A 15,474-nucleotide genomic window follows, 5' to 3' on the forward strand; every position below is an offset into this window, starting at 1 on the left:
CAGGACACCCTTCATTTTATATTTTTATGCCCATTTTATCAATTGCCTAGGCGTCGATTCTTGCTTCACATCTTGAGGAAATAGAAATTACGTCATGCGAAAGCAGCCCTCCTATTTTTACAGAAAGCAAGTGATGTCTACACTTTGTGTGCCATTTCAAGCTTCCTAAAAGTAGCGGTTAGACTGAGAAACACTAGAAACTGATCTAACTGTGAATGTAAATTAATGCCCACTTTTATCTCTCTGCCTTACATGTTACGCTACTGGGGGTCAATTTGATCTAATTTTAACTAATTGTATTTTAAAACACTATTGTAAGTTCAGAAATAGAGTTTAATGATATTTTAGGTGTATTTTTAAAATGTATTGATATGATGTATTTTTATGATGATTTTTAATTGTCGAAATAAAAACTAACTGAACTGAACTACTCTGAAAAAGTTAAAGGGCTGGGCAGCTGCCATTTGCTGCCCGGCTGCTCTGCAGCCCACAAAGATCCTTTTTGCACCTCCATTGCTCCCTTGCCCACACCCTGTTGCTTGCCCCAGCTGTCGTTACCCCTCCTCCGTTGCTTTCCCACCCTTGCAGACGTTTAAATAAATTATTTTGTTTTTTATTGAGGGTCTAGCACCTGCCATCTGCTGCTGTGTCTTTCTGCGTTATAAAAAGTGATGTTGTGCAAACAAAATTGCTTTTTTTTTTATTTGCCACCATGTTGGATTTGCAAATTAAGAAACAGCACCCTTATCATTTTCTAGGCATGCACATATGCGTTGACTCACAAGTTATCAGGCATGCACACACATAAGGCATGGCGAGGCCACCAGCATCAGCCATTTAATTGTGCTCTTTCTATTTTTTTCTAATTTTTGAGGTCTTGCTTTATGGACTGCTTTTAATATCGGTTAGTCCTTCCCCTGGAACATAGCTTCCTTTACAATCTTTTTGATTGGGTGACTTGTATTTTTCTCATTCTATACTATGATCTCCCAAACAACCCTTTGAAATTCTTCCCTCACATATCCCTCCTTTGACTCATCCCAAAACTCATGTTCCTACTATGATCTCCCTAATCCATTTCTAGATTCTTCCTTCCTTCATGTCTCCTTATACTCATCCCAAACCTCATTTTATTATTATGGTCTCCCAATAAACACTTTCTATGTTCTTGCCTCTTTTATCCAACCCTTATCTATTTCCATCCAACTAACAGACTCACATGTCCACACTTCAAATTAACTCAAATTTCACTATACTAATCCACCACTAATCCTGAGTTCCGGAGTAGCGTGCTACTGGTGGAAAAGCGCATTGATGCCTCCTCACGGGTAGCAAGCATTATATAAATACCAGGGCTCGAGTCGGGGGTACACGCAGGTACACGGCGTCCCCCCACTCTGCACAGGGTGGACGTCGTCCCCCCCTGCCAAGAAGCTGGGCCCCACAGAAATAAGCTGAACGTGTCCCGGTGTAATTTTCAGACAGCGGGACACGTTCTGCGCGTGATGACATAAGGTCATGTGCATACTGTCTGTCCCTCCACTTCTTTTTATACGACTTGTGTCCTGATAAATACAATTACAGTACAATAGTGAAGCTAGCAAAAATAGAAACCTGTGACTTCAGAAACTTTGAATCAGTAGTGTGGCATAACAAAATTTGCTAAAACCATTATTAAAAGGTAGTTAGAAACAGCTGGACTGTCAAATCCGCTGATGGACATTTAAATGCGCTGGTTTATTGTGGGTCTTTTCTGCTTATTTTTGGTATGATGGTTGGAGAAACTGACACACAATAACAGTTTTCGTAAACAATTGTGTAAAGCAGAACGACCGCGGCAAATGTAAGCAAAGTTAACAGGTACGTATTTACCACGAACACAATGACTAAGATTATCGCACCAGTAAGCAATGTTTATATTTATAGGAAATAGTCGCACAATTTCGGTGTGTCCGTCTGGGTTTAGGATATTCAAATAGAAAGCTAAGTAATTACAAAACCAAACGCAAAGGAATAGAGCCAAAGCCAATCAGAATGGGCTGCTCAGCGGCCAATGCTAACAGGCCTGAAGCGCACGAATCAGCGGCGTCCTTACAGACTGCAGCTGCAGCTCTGGCGGCTGCAGGCTGGATGGCATAGTGAGTGGATCGGGGAGGAGACGGTGGAAGTGCTACTGCTGCCTGCCCTGCTCTAAACAAGTACCCTGCCGGTAAGTGCCACCCTACCGCATCCCCTGTTTCCGTTTGGATTCCTGAGTCCCCCAGGAGTACTTGCGGCTTCTCCCTGTTCACGCGTGGGCAGATGTCCCGGCTGCAGGCCTTCTCATTGTCCTCCTACCCCTGCATACCTTGTAGGCTGCGTTATTGTAGCACACTGTTCTGTGATTGGTGGGTGGCAGGATAAGCCTAGGGCTATTGTGACTGCTTGACCAGCGGGTGCCGAGGTGTGAAAGACTGATGAGGGCAATAAATGAATCGCTTTAGTGCAATGAAATCCAGCTGCATAAATCTGTGTTTTTCTGCTTTGTCGGTTAGTTTCCAGAAAGTTTGGTCAGTTAATGTTTCTGGTCCTTCGGGCTTCGTGGGCAGCAGGATTACTTCGGGGGAGGGAAGAAGATGTACATACATGTATCTGATTCACACCCTCACTTAAGAAGTTTGTAAGATTGACACATGAAACCCTTGCAGGCCAATAGATGTGATGATTTCTGTTGACCAGAAAGTCCTGATGAGGGGCACAAGAGATTTGGTCATTTGCTCGTTTTATTTATTTTAGATATCAAGTTATTTATCTTATCTGTAACGTCAGTTTTTTACCAAAAATGTTGGTCGTGAAAATGGGCTTGTGTCGCTGTATAACCATGCGACCCATTGGGTCGGGAGAGGAAAAAGGGTGATCTGTGTGTTTCCTGTCTGCTTATCGTATCCTTCCCTTGAGTCCGTGCGGGACAGTGACCATGGTAGAAACACTTATTCTTTCCGCCTTATCACTTCCTTTCCAAACGCTTCTGCAGATAAATCAGTGCTGGGCAGTGCTTGTTTTGCAGCGTTCTTTTAAATTGCGTACTCTCTCTACCTGGTAATGCATTTCATCCGTTCATGTACAAAGGTTTGGGTTTAACAAGTGAATTATGTATGTTTCCCTGGAGATCTTTGAGATTTTGAGTGATTGCGGGCGGGCGGGAGGGTCGATGATCAGTGCTTCTTGTGAAACCTACATCCTGCCTCCGAGACAGCTGAACATCTGTCGGTCTTATCTGTATCTTCTCAAAGCAAGCGTCAGGCTAGTATTTCGATTGTAGGTTGGTGTCACCGACATTCGTAAACCGAAGTCGTAATCGTCCTTTCTGCGGCAACGAACTGGGACGGGGTCCGAAGAAAGTGACATTATCGCGAATGATACGTTGGAGAGCAAACCGAAGTCAGTTTGACTGGTTCTGTTCGGACTGCTTGGGGGAGGGGAAAAGTGATGTGATCCGCGCTTTAGCTAGGAGGACGGGGGTGGGGGGTGAGGGCAGGGGACAGAGAAAATGTATTTTGAAAACATTATTTTGAAGTCTGTTTCATAGATTAGGAAAACTGATTTCCAAACCGAGTGGCTGCTTGGCCTTCCGATTGCGGGCGTGAATGTTTGGCTAGATTAAATAAAAGCTTTCCTTTTGTTTTGAAAACTCGCTTTCGGTGGAGAGTTGGTCTGGCCGGACGAGAGTCGCGGCTATAGTGCTTCAGAAGCAACCTTCACCATTTGTGAACTTCCGCTCTGGGATGTACATGCCTTTACCGTGCAATGACCTATTTGTTTCACGAGCTCTACTTAGTAATAAAAAACTGTGCACTTGAGATTCGAGTTGAGCTCATACAGCAAAAAGCTTTTGAAACCGTGTTAACGTCCCATAAATCGTTTTTTTTTCTTTCAAAGTAGCATTGTTTAAAATGCTGGTTTGCTCAAACACCCACGCAGGAGGTAGCAACAAAGGTTAATGTTTACAGAAACTTCATATAAATAAGGAGTGCAATCTTTAAGGGGTCATTAGCCTAAGGCACTCTGAAGCCTCAGGTGTAACTTTGCATGGGCCCTTTTTTCCACCTCTGTATACAAACAAAGGTGACTGAAGAATATGCCGGGGAGGTCTGCCTTTGAACCCCCGCAACCCCTCTAATCTGCGAATCGCTGTAGAAAAGAACACCATTAAGCGCGCTGCGTGTTTATTAGATGGATGGCGGCCCTTCGATCAGTGACACTGTAGGAGTCTGTGACTCGAAAGTTACCATGACAAAACATTAACGACAGCTGAAGGGTTAAACCACTTCCCTGTAGAAGTTTACTATTAACATGCAAATCCGGAAGTGACAAATACTTGGAGTTGAAGACCATTACCACATGCATGCTGAAGTGTTTGTTTTCAATGTCCTTTTCTGGAGTTACTTTACTTCTTATGTGAAACCAAGAATAACTGTATAGGTAACTAAGATTCATGCTACTGAAACCGTAAAGTGTGCCGCTTTACTACTGCCCGTAAACTATCATTGCGGTATAGCCTCGTGTACTTAAGTAGGATGTTATCAGCCACGTCCATCCATCAGGAGGCTTTAATTTCCGTAGCCCTGTTGCCATTAGTCAGTGTTCGAAAATGTTGAATCCAAAACCATGCTTCTTCCCAAGATTATTATTTTAAAAGCGCGCACCTTTTTCAGAAGGGTTAACCAAAAACAAATTCACACGCAGTGCTTCCAAGTTTTAAAATGTAAATCTGTTCCCTCAAAATTATTGAATATGCCTCACCCTTAAAGCCAACGTCGTTTACTCTATCTGCATTATGGTTTGTTGCGCTTTTACATAGATATTTTGGAAAAGCTGGAATAATGTTCTGGTGAGGTGAGGGGGAACCTGTATTACGCCAAGTTCCGTCGGGCAATAGAAACGCTTAATTCTAGCGCTTACCCTCTAAACCATCACCTTTTTTGGACCTTACGGTGAATGTGGCACAGGGGCACACAATGTTTGCCCAGGGGGTGCCAAGATTAGAGTTTACTTTATGTGGTTCTGCAACCGACAGCTCAGCTGTAAGCCAAGCTCACTCCTCTTCATAATTCTCCCACTATGTGAACCGAGGTTTAATTTGATTTCGGGAAAAAGTCCCGTCGCAGCGTAGGGAGTCACGCAGCCAGTAAATGAAAGGAGCCCTTGACTCAGTACCGAATTTAATGCTGACCGTTCAGCCATCTGCACAGAGCCGCCCACGTTTACTGAATATGACATTGTTAACAGACGTGGTATTTGTAGGAGTGAAATAATAAACAGTGGCGTCTTACTGTGCTACGCTAGGAAATACGCCTTTCCCTTCATGGTGCGATCGCATTAATCTTCGTCATATTAAGAGAGGGGTGCTTTTCATTTTTATCATGCGTTTTCCTTTGCTCCTATCTTGAACATCAGTAACATAACCGGAAATGTTACCATTATGATTACTTGGAGTTGTTCTTCTTTAATCCTCTGATTGTGTTGTCCCAGTTCACCAATTAGATCATAATTGGCCAGTTGTCATGTAACGGAACCTTTGCTGTAAAGAAAGGAACCACAGGAGATGCCTGTCTTCGGAAAAATAGCCTCTGTCAATTAAACACCTCTCGACACCTCCCAAAGAGAACAAGCATTTGCAGTGCAATAGGTCTCGCATTAGGAAAGTGTGAGCTTTTGGTATTGTAAATGACAATTTTTTTTAATATGTGTTGGCTTTGAAAATATATAAATGAATAGCATTGTTATTCACAAAGCCAATAGCTTATACTTTCCTAATGCGAGCCCTATTGGCTATGGCAATGCTTGTTGGTAGCAAGCAAGGACAGTGCTGTTGTGGTGCTGAGTGATGCAGTTGTAGTGCTGAGTGATGATGTGGTTGGGCTGAGTGATGTGGTGGTGTCCCAGAGTGATGTGGTGGTGTCCCAGAGTGATGTGGCGGTGTCCCAGAGTGATGTGGCGGTGTCCCAGAGTGATGTGGCGGTGTCCCAGAGTGATGTGGCGGTGTCCCAGAGTGATGTGGCGGTGTCCCAGAGTGATGTGGCGGTGTCCCAGAGTGATGTGGCGGTGTCCCAGAGTGATGTGGCGGTGTCCTAGAGTGATGTGGTGGTGTTGTGTGGCGTGCAGCAGTGTGTGGCGTGCAGCAGTGTGTGGCGTGCAGCAGTGTGTGGCGTGCGGCAGTGTGTGGCGTGCGGCAGTGTGTGGCGTGCGGCAGTGTGTGGCGTGCGGCAGTGTGTGGCGTGCGGCAGTGTGTGGCGTGCGGCAGTGTGTGGCGTGCGGCAGTGTGTGGCGTGCAACAGTGTGTGGCGTGCAACAGTGCGAGGTGTGCGGCAGTGCGAGGTGTGCGGCAGTGCGAGGTGTGCGGCAGTGCGAGGCGTGCGGCAGTGCGAGGCGTGCGGCGGTGCGAGTAATGCAGCAGTGTGTGGCGTGCAGCAGTGTGTGGCGTGCAGCAGTGTGTGGCGTGCAGCAGTGTGTGGCGTGCAGCAGTGTGTGGCGTGCAGCAGTGTGTGGCGTGCAGCAGTGTGTGGCGTGCAGCAGCGTGTGGCGTGCAGCAGCGTGCAGCAGTGTGTGGCGTGCGGCAGTGTGTGGCGTGCCGGAGTGTGTGGCGTGCCGGAGTGTGTGGCGTGCCGGAGTGTGTGGCGTGCCGGAGTGTGTGGCGTGCGGCAGTGTGTGGCGTGCGGCAGTGTGTGGCGTGCGGCAGTGTGTGGCGTGCGGCAGTGTCAGTAATGCAGCAGTGTGCAGCAATGTGAGGCATGCAGCAGTGTGAGGCATGCAGCAGTGTGAGGCATGCAGCAGTGTGAGGCATGCAGCAGTGTGAGGCATGCAGCAGTGTGCGGCATGCAGCAGTGTGTGGCAGTGTGCGGCGTGCGGCGGCGTGCAGCAGTGTGAGGCGTGCAGCAGTGTGAGGCGTGCAGCAGTGTGCCGCGTGCAGCAGTGTGAGTAATGCAGCAGTGTCCTGCAGTTTGAGGCATGCAGCAGTGTGAGGCGTGCGGCATTGTGAGGTGTGCGGCAGTGTGAGGCATCCGGCAGTGTGAGGCGTGCAGCAGTGTGAGGCGTGCAGCAGTGTGAGGCGTGCAGCAGTGTGAGGCGTGCAGCAGTGTGAGGCGTGCAGCAGTGTGAGGCGTGCAGCAGTGTGAGGCGTGCAGCAGTGTGAGGGGTGCAGCAGTGTGAGGCGTGCAGCAGTGTGAGGCGTGCAGCAGTGTGAGGGGTGCAGCAGTGTGAGGGGTGCGGCAGTGTGAGGGGTGCGGCAGTGTGAGGCGTGCGGCAGTGTGAGGGGTGCGGCAGTGTGAGGGGTGCGGCAGTGTGAGGCGTGCGGCAGTGTGAGGCGTGCGGCAGTGTGAGGCGTGCGGCAGTGTGAGGCGTGCGGCAGTGTGAGGCGTGCGGCAGTGTGAGGCGTGCAGCAGTGTGAGGCGTGCAGCAGTTGAGTAATGCAGCAGTGTTCTGCAGTTTGAGGCATGCAGCAGTGGGAGGCGTGCGGCAGTGTGAGGCATGCGGCAGTGTGAGGCGTGCGGCAGTGTGAGGCGTGCGGCAGTGTGAGGCGTGCGGCAGTGTGAGGCGTGCGGCTGTGTGCGGCGTGCGGCTGTGTGCGGCATGCAGCAGTGTGCGGCATGCAGCAGTGTGCGGCATGCAGCAGTGTGCAGCAGTGTGAGGGGTGCAGCAGTGTGAGGGGTGCAGCAGTGTGAGGCGTGCAGCAGTGTGAGGCGTGCAGCAGTGTGCAGCATGCAGCAGTGTGAGTAATGCAGCATTGTGTGCAGCATTGTGTGCAGCAGTGTGAGGCGTGCGGCAGTGTGAGGCGTGCGGCAGTGTGAGGCGTGCGGCAGTGTGAGGCGTGCGGCAGTGTGAGGCGTGCGGCAGTGTGAGGCGTGCGGCAGTGTGAGGCGTGCGGCAGTGTGAGGCGTGCGGCAGTGTGAGGCGTGCGGCAGTGTGTGGCGTGCAGCAGTGTGTGACATGCAGAGTGTGTCTTGCAGCGGCGTGCAGCAGTGTCGTGCGGCAGTGTGCTGCGTGCGGCAGTGTGCTGCGTGCGGCAGTGTGAGGCGTGCATCAGTGTGCAGCAGTGTGAGGCGTGGGGGAAAAATGCACTGAGAAAGAGTGGGGGGATACTCGAGCCGACGAAAGAGTGGGGGGAAAAAAGCTCGAGTCGACGAAAGAGTGGGGGGAAAGAAGCTCGAGCCGACGAGTGGGGAAAAAAAGCACTAGCAGACAAGAGCGGGGAAAGAAATGCACGATCCGACAAAAAAGCATGAGTCAAAGAAAGTAAAATGTGAGCCAGAGAAAGACAGGAAATAAGTAACGAGCCATGTAGTAAAAAAAAAAAGCTCCCGGTATTGCTGTGGTAGGGGCGGGGGAGTGCATTCCTTTCAAGTCTGATGCGGGGAGCGGCAGGCTTTGAAGTCTGATGCCGGGGCACAGACAAATGGTGGTGTGTGATGTGGCTGGCGATGATGTGCACGCGCATAGCTCACATGAACTGTACGAGATTCGCAGCTAGGTAGCCTTTTTTCTTTTCCGCTTACTATAATCTCACCTATTTACCCCTGCGGGATAGAATATGCGAGACCTAAAAAGCAACCTTTCTAATTGATGAGTCATTTCTTATCACATTAAGGAACATATTGACTGCTTCAGAGGCAGAATATACATTTTCATGTTTGTATATTTAAAAGTGATGTACCTCTATAAAATACATTTTAATAGTAGTGGTCACCCTGGAATTCTTGCAGTGCATAAAATATACTTTCTGTAGCCTCTAGCTTTTTATGGGACATGAGTCGTCTTTTGTAGAGCCATAATATTCCGCCGGCTGGATGTTTTTCACCAAAGTGGATTATTTAGTCTGTTTCGGAAACTAGGATTGTAGTTTAACATAAGGTAAACAATAAAGAGTACCTAAGGTGTGACAAAGAATCGAGAGGCCAGGTATCTTTAAGAGAAAGATCTAAAACATTACAAAGCTCAGATTGAAAAAGCTAGAAGAGGCAAAGGAGAGTAGAGTGGACTGATGGAACAAAAATAGAGGTACCGGGGCTACATAACTGTTAAAAGCAGTACACAAAGTTGAAGATGAACAGAGAATGAATGTCAGCCAATAGAAGCTAGATAAGGAGATCTCGGAGTGACATGATGGGGCCAAAAAAGATTACAGATCCAGGCATTGATTAGATTCATAGTGAGTAAAAAACATCTTTTAGCAGAGGAACAATAGTCCAGATGTTTGGGGATAAGGCTAGGATAAGAATCTTATTATCAGAAGTAATAAACAGGATGTTTCTATGAATTTTTAATTCCTCTAAATGGCTGCCTTGTGACCGAAGAAGTAAGCACTAAATGTGAACTCATGGTTTCGTGTAGGCACAGAGAAGTGGGTGATGGAGCGAGGCACCTACAAAGCAGGACACAATAAATTGAGTGCGTAATTCGGGAATTATAGTAAAGAACTTGGCTTGGCCCAGTACAGAGTCTTTTATGACATCAAATCAGCGACCGGCGTAGGAGGTGGTAGGAAAGATGTTTGTAGGCAAGGATAGAGCAATAGTGCAGTCAGCCTAAAGATAGTGGGAGAAATAGCATGGATACTGGAAACTCAGGGAATGGGAAAGCATAATATATAGTGTATTGCATAACACTACAAGTTGTATTGATTGTAGAAGAGTACAGAAACACCAAACGCACAATTGACCAAGGGCATCCAAAGAGACCAATATTTGCTCCCACAGCATTATCTATAAAAAAATTCTGACCTTCGTGGGATTCATTAGGGCAGCACAAGTACTCCAGAATTTATCAGAAAGGCAATTTTGTTTAACATTGAAAAACTACCTGCAATGTGTATGTTTACCCCCACAAATCTTTGATTTTGTAAGACTTTAGGAGTAGAAACCATGATGGTTTGCAAATGTGAGACAGGAAAACATGATAGAAAGCAGCAGGAGGAAAGCAAATGGACAGGGAGAAAATTAAGTAAAGTACAAAGAGTTTGAGCATAAATAGGCATTCCTGTTTTTATTTTTGATCAAATCTGGTGTTTTTTTCTCACTGTTTTCAAGGGATTTCAATACCTTAAAAACTGTGGTTAGCAGTGTTTTACACATTTTCGTGCCATTAAAACAAAAGAACAAGTGTTTTTCCAGTGTTTATGGAACGTTTTGTTTGTATTATTGCTTGCTTTCTGCACTGATAGTGCATAATATATATATAGACAGTATATATGAGGTCCAAATACATTTATACAAATCAAACTTATTTGGTTACACCATACAATACTTCTTCAATGAATCTTTGGTCATGCATGCTCGCTTTTTCCTTCCTACGCAAACTTTTATCTGTGACCAGGCCCTCTCAGCATTGACACTTGAGATGGACAACGCCAAAGCAGCCAGTACACAATTTGCTAACTCTGGCCTCTGACATAGCTTTCCATGCCAATACTGGTGCACCTGAAGATTGCAAGTCTCTGGGACAGGTTCTGCAACAAATGCAATGAACTGGGTGCCTATGCCCTCAGAGTTATTGTAGTGGTCAAAAATGAAGCAGCACTTTTGAAAGTCTGGAGATAATTCCTTTTTAGGGCTCGGGCCTACGTCACCACGAAGTGGGGCGGAGCTTCCGAGCTCTTATGCATTAGAAAAAAAAAATTTCTTTAGGGGTCCGGGCTGCCACATTCCTTAGTGCGCGCCACGTTTTTTATGGCATCTGCCTAGTGATTCGTCTTCGCTGTGCTGTATATTTAGTAGCCTTGACGTGATAGGCTATATTTACTTTTCGTCCGTCATTTATTTCAGTTTCATGGCATATTGTGTGTGGTTACGTGCACGGCAGACTTATTAATCTTAATTAGGAGCTGTCAGAGTGCCCGTGTAATGCAATCCAGATGGTGGGAGCGCGTTCACCATTGCATTGCATGTATCATGCGCGCGTGTAACATGTACCTTTCGCGCATGGCAGTCCATTCATTTTAATTAGGAGCTGTCAGAGTGCCGCGTTCACGGCGGAGATAATTTAAAGAAGTTTCCTGTAGCTTCAAGGGCAGTCACAGTACTTTTTAAGATACCTCGCATATTCTTCAAGCTAAGACACGCACCCTTGCCTCGCCAATCCGCGTGTCTTCTAAAATAAAAGTGCGCATTTGCCTCTTCTCTGCGAGGAGTGATTTCCGTTGCTGTTTTCTCCTCCCTTCAATATGTTAGAGTTTAACAGAGGTGTCCAGGGGTGCAGCAGGTCCAGTGACACCGGGGCCTCGAGGGTCTCCCTTAACCCTGACAGTGCTGTATTTTACTAGCAGTGGCTGTGGGTGTCCAGGGGTGCAGCAGGTGCAGTGACACCGGGGCCTCGAGGACCTCACTGAACCCTGACAGTGCTGTATTTTACTACCAGTGGCTGTGGGTGTCCAGGGGTGCAGCAGGTGCAGTGACACCGGGGCCTCGAGGGTCTCCCTTAACCCAGACAGTGCTGTATTTTACTACGAGTGGCGGTGGAAGTCCAGGGCCTCACTTTACCCTGACAGTGCTGTATTTTGCTACCAGTGGCTGTGAGGGTGCAGCAGGTGCAGTGACACCGGGGTCTCGAGCGTCTCCCTTAACCCTGACAGTGCTGTATTGTACTACCAGTGGCTGTGAGGGTGCAGCAGGTGCAGTGACACCGGGGCCTCGAGGGTCTCCCTTAACCCTGACAGTGCTGTATTTTACTACCAGTGGCTGTGGGTGTCCAGGGGTGCAGCAGGTGCAGTGACACCGGGGCCTCGAGGGCCTCACTTAACCCTGACAGTGCTGTATTTTACTACCAGTGGCTGTGAGGGTGCAGCAGGTGCAGTGACACCGGGGCCTCGAGGGTCTCCTTTAACCCAGACAGTGCTGTATTTTACTACCAGTGGCTGTGAGGGTGCAGCAGGTGCAGTGACACCAGGGCCTCGAGGGTCTCCCTTAACCCAGACAGTGCTGTATTTTACTACCAGTGGCTGTGAGGGTGCAGCAGGTGCAGTGACACCGGGGCCTCGAGGGTCTCCCTTAACACTGACAGTGCTGTATTTTACTAGCAGTGGCTGTGGGTGTCCAGGGGTGCAGCAGGTGCAGTGACACCGGGGCCTCGATGGCCTAACTTTACCCTGACAGTGCTGTATTTTGCTGCCAGTGGCTGTGAGGGTGCAGTGACACCAGGGCCTTGAGGGTCTCCCTTAACCCAGACAGTGCTGTATTTTACTACCAGTGGCTGTGGGTGTCCAGGGGTGCAGCAGGTGCAGTGACACCGGGGCCTCGAGGGTCTCCCTTAACCCAGACAGTCCTGTATTTTACTACCAGTGGCTGTGAGGGTGCAGCAGGTGCAGTGACACCAGGGCCTCGAGGCTCTCCCTTAACCCAGACAGTGCTGTATTTTACTACCAGTGGCTGTGAGGGTGCAGCAGGTGCAGTGACACCAGGGCCTCGAGGGTCTCCTTTAACCCTGACAGTGCTGTATTTTACTAGCAGTGGCTGTTGGTGTCCAGGGGTGCAGCAGGTGCAGTGACACCGGGGCCTCGAGGACCTCACTGAACCCTGACAGTGCTGTATTTTACTACCAGTGGCTGTGGGTGTCCAGGGGTGCAGCAGGTGCAGTGACACCGGGGCCTCGAGGGCCTGCCTTAACCCAGACAGTGCTGTATTTTACTACGAGTGGCGGTGGAAGTCCAGGGGTGCAGCAGGCCTCACTTTACCCTGACAGTGCTGTATTTTGCTACCAGTGGCTGTGAGGGTGCAGCAGGTGCAGTGACACCGGGGCCTCGAGCGTCTCCCTTAACCCTGACAGTGCTGTATTTTACTACCAGTGGCTGTGGGTGTCTGTGGGTGTCCAGGGGTGCAGCAGGTGCAGTGACACCGGGGCCTCGAGGGCCTCACTTAACCCTGACAGTGCTGTATTGTACTACCAGTGGCTGTGAAGGTGCAGTGACACCGGGGCCTCGAGGGTCTCCCTTAACCCTGACAGTGCTGTATTTTACTACCAGTGGCTGTGGGTGTCCAGGGGTGCAGCAGGTGCAGTGACACAGAGGCCTCGAGGGCCTCACTTAACCCTGACAGTGCTGTATTTTACTACCAGTGGCTGTGAGGGTGCAGCAGGTGCAGTGACACCGGGGCCTCGAGGGTCTCCTTTAACCCAGACAGTGCTGTATTTTACTACCAGTGGCTGTGAGGGTGCAGCAGGTGCAGTGACACCAGGGCCTCAAGGGTCTCCCTTAACCCAGACAGTGCTGTATTTTACTACCAGTGGCTGTGAGGGTGCAGCAGGTGCAGTGACACCAGGGCCTCGAGGGTCTCCCTTAACCCAGACAGTGCTTTATTTTACTACCAGTGGCTGTGAGGGTGCAGCAGGTGCAGTGACACCGGGGCCTCGAGCGTCTCCCTTAACGCCGACAGTGCTGTATTTTACTACCAGTGGCTGTGGGTGTCCAGGGGTGCAGCAGGTGCAGTGACACCGGGGCCTCGAGGGTCTCCCTTAACCCCGACAGTGCTGTATTTTACTACCAGTGGCTGTGGGTTTCCAGGGGTGCAGCAGGTGCAGTGACACCAGGGCCTCGAGGGTCTCCCTTAACGCAGATAGAGTAGTGAGTGCAGAGTAGTGAGTGCAGAGTAGTGAGTGCAGAGTAGTGAGTGCAGAGTAGTGAGTGCAGAGTAGTGAGTGCAGAGTAGTGAGTGCAGAGTAGTGAGTGCAGAGTAGTGAGTGCAGAGTAGTGAGTAGAGTAGTGAGTAGAGTAGTGAGTAGAGTAGTGAGTAGAGTAGTGAGTAGAGTAGTGAGTAGAGTAGTGAGTAGAGTAGTGAGTAGAGTAGTGAGTAGAGTAGTGAGTAGAGTAGTGAGTAGAGTAGTGAGTAGAGTAGTGAGTAGAGTAGTGAGTAGAGTAGTGTAGTGAGTAGAGTAGTGAGTAGAGTAGAGTAGTGAGTAGAGTAGAGTAGTGAGTAGAGTAGAGTAGTGAGTAGAGTAGAGTAGTGAGTAGAGTAGAGTAGTGAGTAGAGTAGAGCAGTGAGTAGAGTAGAGCAGTGAGTAGAGTAGAGCAGTGAGTAGAGTAGAGCAGTGAGTAGAGTAGAGCAGTGAGTAGAGCAGTGAGTAGAGTGGTGAGTAGAGTAGTGAGTAGAGTGGTGAGAAGTGAGTAGAGTGGTGAGTAGAGTAGTGAGTAGAGTGGTGAGAAGTGAGTAGAGTGGTGAGAAGTGAGTAGAGTGGTGAGAAGTGAGTAGAGTGGTGAGAAGTGAGTAGAGTGGTGAGAAGTGAGTAGAGTGGTGAGTAGTGAGTAGAGTAGTGAGTAGAGTGGTGAGTAGAGTAGTGAGTAGAGTGGTGAGTAGAGTAGTGAGTAGAGTGGTGAGTAGAGTAGTGAGTAGAGTAGTGAGTAGAGTGGTGAGAAGTGAGTAGAGTGGTGAGTAGTGAGTAGAGTGGTGAGTAGTGAGTAGAGTAGTGAGTAGTGAGTAGAGTAGTGAGTGTAGTAGTGAGTAGTGAGTGTAGTAGTGAGTAGTGAGTGTAGTAGTGAGTAGTGAGTGTAGTAGTGAGTAGTGAGTGTAGTAGTGAGTAGTGAGTGTAGTAGTGAGTAGTGAGTGTAGTAGTGAGTAGTGAGTGGAGTAGTGAGTAGTGAGTAGAGTAGTGAGTAGTGAGTAGAGAGTGCAGAGTAGTGAGTAGAGAGTGCAGAGTAGTGAGTAGAGAGTGCAGAGTAGTGAGTAGAGAGTGCAGAGTAGTGAGTAGAGAGTAGAGTAGTGAGTAGTGAGTAGAGAGTGCAGAGTAGTGAGTAGAGAGTGCAGAGTAGTGAGTAGAGAGTGCAGAGTAGTGAGTAGAGAGTGCAGAGTAGTGAGTAGAGTAGTGAGTAGTGAGTAGAGTAGTGAGTAGTGAGTAGAGTAGTGAGTAGTGAGTAGAGTAGTGAGTAGTGAGTAGAGTAGTGAGTAGTGAGTAGAGTAGTGAGTAGTGAGTACAGTAGTGAGTAGTGAGTGCAGAGTAGTGAGTAGTGAGTAGAGTAGTGAGTAGGACATCACAGGCAGCAGCTGTGCAAGCTTCTTACACTCACAAGGAGACCACAGGCAGCTGAGTTGCAATCTTCTCCCACTCACAAGAAGGACATCACAAACCGCAGCGGTGCAAGCTTCTCACACTCACAAGAAGGACATCACAAACAGCAGCGGTGCAAGCTTCTCACACTCACAAGAACGACATCACAGGCAGCAGCAGTGCAAGCTTCTTACACTCACAAGGAGACCACAGGCAGCTGAGGTGCAAGCTTCTCCCACTCACAAGAAGGACGTCACAAGCAGCAGCGGTGCAAGCTTCTCACACTCAGAAGAACGACATCACAGGCAGCAGTAGTGCAAGCTTCTTACACTCACAAGGAGACGACAGGCTGCAGAGGTGCAAGCTTCTCACACTCGCAAGAACGACATCACCAGCAGCAGTGGTGCAAGCTTCCCTTACACACTCACAGCAGGTACTGTGCCAAGGCAGCAGCAGCAACAGAGCAAGAGT

General features: G+C 48.7%; 1 protein-coding gene across 1 annotated transcript in view; it reads left to right on the forward strand.

The window, feature by feature from the left end:
- The first annotated feature begins 2,090 nt into the window (after positions 1-2,090).
- The window catches only part of CTTNBP2NL (CTTNBP2 N-terminal like), a 258,239-nt gene continuing 244,855 nt past the window's right edge, over positions 2,091-15,474 (forward strand). Inside the window, exon 1 of the mRNA XM_078644463.1 lies at positions 2,091-2,209. The gene's annotated coding sequence lies outside the window, so the exon portion shown is untranslated. The remainder of the gene's footprint in view (positions 2,210-15,474) is intronic.

This window comes from Lissotriton helveticus, chromosome 5_1 (assembly GCF_964261635.1).
Source record: "Lissotriton helveticus chromosome 5_1, aLisHel1.1, whole genome shotgun sequence".
In the NCBI taxonomy this organism is placed as follows: Eukaryota; Metazoa; Chordata; class Amphibia; order Caudata; family Salamandridae; genus Lissotriton; species Lissotriton helveticus.